The sequence below is a fragment of the Arachis stenosperma genome, chromosome 2 (genome assembly GCF_014773155.1).
Source record: "Arachis stenosperma cultivar V10309 chromosome 2, arast.V10309.gnm1.PFL2, whole genome shotgun sequence".
NCBI classification, from domain to species: domain Eukaryota; kingdom Viridiplantae; phylum Streptophyta; class Magnoliopsida; order Fabales; family Fabaceae; genus Arachis; species Arachis stenosperma.
The window spans coordinates 38,364,677-38,367,553 of NC_080378.1; the positions used below are offsets into that span (position 1 = coordinate 38,364,677).

At 40.3% G+C, this 2,877-nt stretch overlaps 1 non-coding gene across 1 annotated transcript; it reads left to right on the forward strand.

Annotated features, from left to right (window-relative positions):
• The first annotated feature begins 1,708 nt into the window (after window positions 1-1,708).
• On the forward strand, window positions 1,709-1,816 carry LOC130964412 (small nucleolar RNA R71). The gene has a single exon (XR_009080508.1). It is a non-coding gene; the product is annotated as a small nucleolar RNA R71 (small nucleolar RNA).
• Window positions 1,817-2,877: the final 1,061 nt, after the last annotated feature.

Here is a 2,877-nt window from a genome sequence, read left to right on the forward strand (position 1 = left end):
AGAGGACTCTCATGGAGCCTCAGAAATACTCAGAACCGTGTTGGAACCTCCCAACACCAAACTTAGAGTTTGAATGTGGGGGTTCAACACCAAACTTAGAGTCTGGTTGTGGCCTCCCAACACCAAACTTAGAGTTTGACTGTGGGGGCTCTGCTTGGCTCTGTTTTGAGAGAAGCTCTTCAAGCTTCATCTCCATGGTGACAGAGGGATATCCTTGAGCCTTAAACACAAAGGATTCTTCATTCATTTGAATGATTAACTCTCCTCTATCAACATCAATCACAGCCTTTGTTGTGGCTAGGAAGGGTCTGCCAAGGATGATGGATTCATCCATGCACTTCCCAGTCTCTAGGACTATGAAGTCAGTAGGGATGTAATGGTCTTCAATCTTCACCAAAACATTCTCTACAAGTCCATGAGCTTGTTTTCTTGAATTGTCTGCCATCTCTAATGAGATTTTCGCAGCTTGCACCTCAAAGATCCCTAATTTCTCTATTACAGAGAGGGGCATGAGGTTTACACTTGACCCTAAGTCACACAAGGCCTTCTTGAAGGTCATGGTGCCTATGGTACAAGGTATAGAAAACTTCCCAGGATCCTGCCTCTTTTGAGGCAGTTTCTGCCTAGACAAGTCATCCAGTTCTTTGGTGAGCAAAGGTGGTTCATCCTCCCAAGTCTCATTTCCAAATAACTTGTCATTTAGCTTCATGATTGCTCCAAGGTATTTAGCAACTTGCTCTTCAGTGACATACTCATCCTCTTCAGAGGAAGAATACTCATCAGAGCTCATGAATGGCAGAAGTAAGTCCAATGGAATCTCTATGGTCTCATTTTGAGCCTCAGATTCCCATTGCTCCTCATTGAGGAACTCAGAGGAGATTGGTGCACGCCCATTGGGGTCTTCCTCAGTGGCGTCCACCTCCTCTCTTTCCTCTCCATATTCGGCCATGGTTATGGCTTTGCACTCTCCTTTTGGATTTTCTTCTGTATTACTTGGGAGAGTACTAGGAGGGAGTTCAGTAATTTTCTTGCTCAGCTGTCCCACTTGTCCCTCCAAATTTCTGATGGAGGACCTTGTTTCATTCATGAAACTTTGAGTGGTTTTGATTAGATCAGAGACCATTGTTGCTAAGTCAGAGGTATTCTGCTTAGAACTCTCTGCCTTTTGCTGAGAAGATGATGGAAAAGGCTTGTTATTGCCAAGCCTATTTCTTCCACCATTATTGTTATTGAAACCTTGTTGAGGTCTCTCTTGATTCTTCCATGAGAAATTTGGGTGATTTCTCCATGAAGAATTATAAGTGTTTCCATAGGGTTCTCCTAGGTAATTCACCTCTTCCATGGAAGGGTTCTCAGGATCATAAGCTTCTTCCTCAGATGAAGCTTCCTTAGTACTGCCAGGTGCATTTTGCATTCCAGACAGACTTTGAGAAATCAAATTGACTTGTTGAGTCAATATCTTGTTCTGAGCCAATATGGCATTCAGAGTATCAATCTCAAGAACTCCTTTCTTCTGACTAGTCCCATTGTTCACAGGATTCCTTTCAGAAGTGTACATGAATTGGTTATTTGCAACCATTTCAATTAGCTCTTGAGCCTCTGCAGGCGTCTTCTTCAAATGAAGAGATCCTCCAGCAGAGCTATCCAAAGACATCTTGGATAGTTCAGAGAGACCATCATAGAAGATACCTATGATGCTCCATTCAGAAAGCATGTCTGAGGGACATCTTCTGATTAATTGTTTGTATCTTTCCCAAGCTTCATAGAGGGATTCTCCATCCTTCTGTCTGAAGGTTTGGACTTCCACTCTAAGCTTACTCCATCTTTGAGGTGGAAAGAACTTTGCCAAGAAGGCATTGACTAGCTTTTCCCAAGAGTCCAGGCTTTCTTTAGGTTGAGAATCCAACCATATTCTAGCTCTGTCTCTTACAGCAAAAGGGAATAGCATCAGTCTGTAGACCTCAGGGTTAACCCCATTAGTCTTGACTGTGTCACAGATTTGCAAGAATTCAGCTAAGAACTGATGAGGATCTTCCATTGGAAGTCCATGGAACTTGCAATTCTGTTGCATTAGAGAAACCAATTGAGGCTTAAGCTCAAAGTTGTTTGCTCCAATGGCAGGGATAGAGATGCTTCTCCCATAGAAATCAGGAGTAGGTGCAGTGAAGTCACCCAGCACCTTCCTTGCATTGTTGGCATTGTTGTTGTTTTCGGCTGCCATGTCTTCTTCTTCTTTGAAGAATTCGGTCAGGTCCTCTAAAGAGAGTTGTGCCTTGGCTTCTCTTAGCTTTCCCTTCAAGGTCCTTTCAGGTTCAGGATCAGCTTCAACAAGAATGCCTTTGTCTCTGCTCCTGCTCATATGAAAGAGAAGAGAACAAGAAAATATGGAATCCTCTATGTCACAGTATAGAGATTCCTTGAGGTGTCAGAGGAAAAGAGAAATAGAAAGACGAAGTAGAAGAAGAATTCGAACTTTAATTAGATAAGGTTCGAATTGTGCATTAAGAAGGAGTGGTACTCCATAAATAGAAGGATGTGAGAGAGAGGGAAGAGGATTTTCGAAAATTCAATTAAAAGATTTTGAAAACATTTTGAAAATTTGATTGATAATTTTCGAAAATTCAAAGTGAAAAAGAAATCAAGTGATTTTTGAAAAAGGATTTGAAATTAGAAATCAAAAAGATTTAATTGAAAACTATTTTAAAAAAGATGAGGTTAAGAAGATATGATTAGTTTTAAAGAGATGTGATTGAGAAGATATGATTTGAAAATAATTTTAAAAGATATGTTTTGAAAACAATTTTAAAAGATTTGATTTTAAAAATTAGTGACTTGCCTAACAAGAAAAGATATGATTCAAACATTAAACCTTTCTCA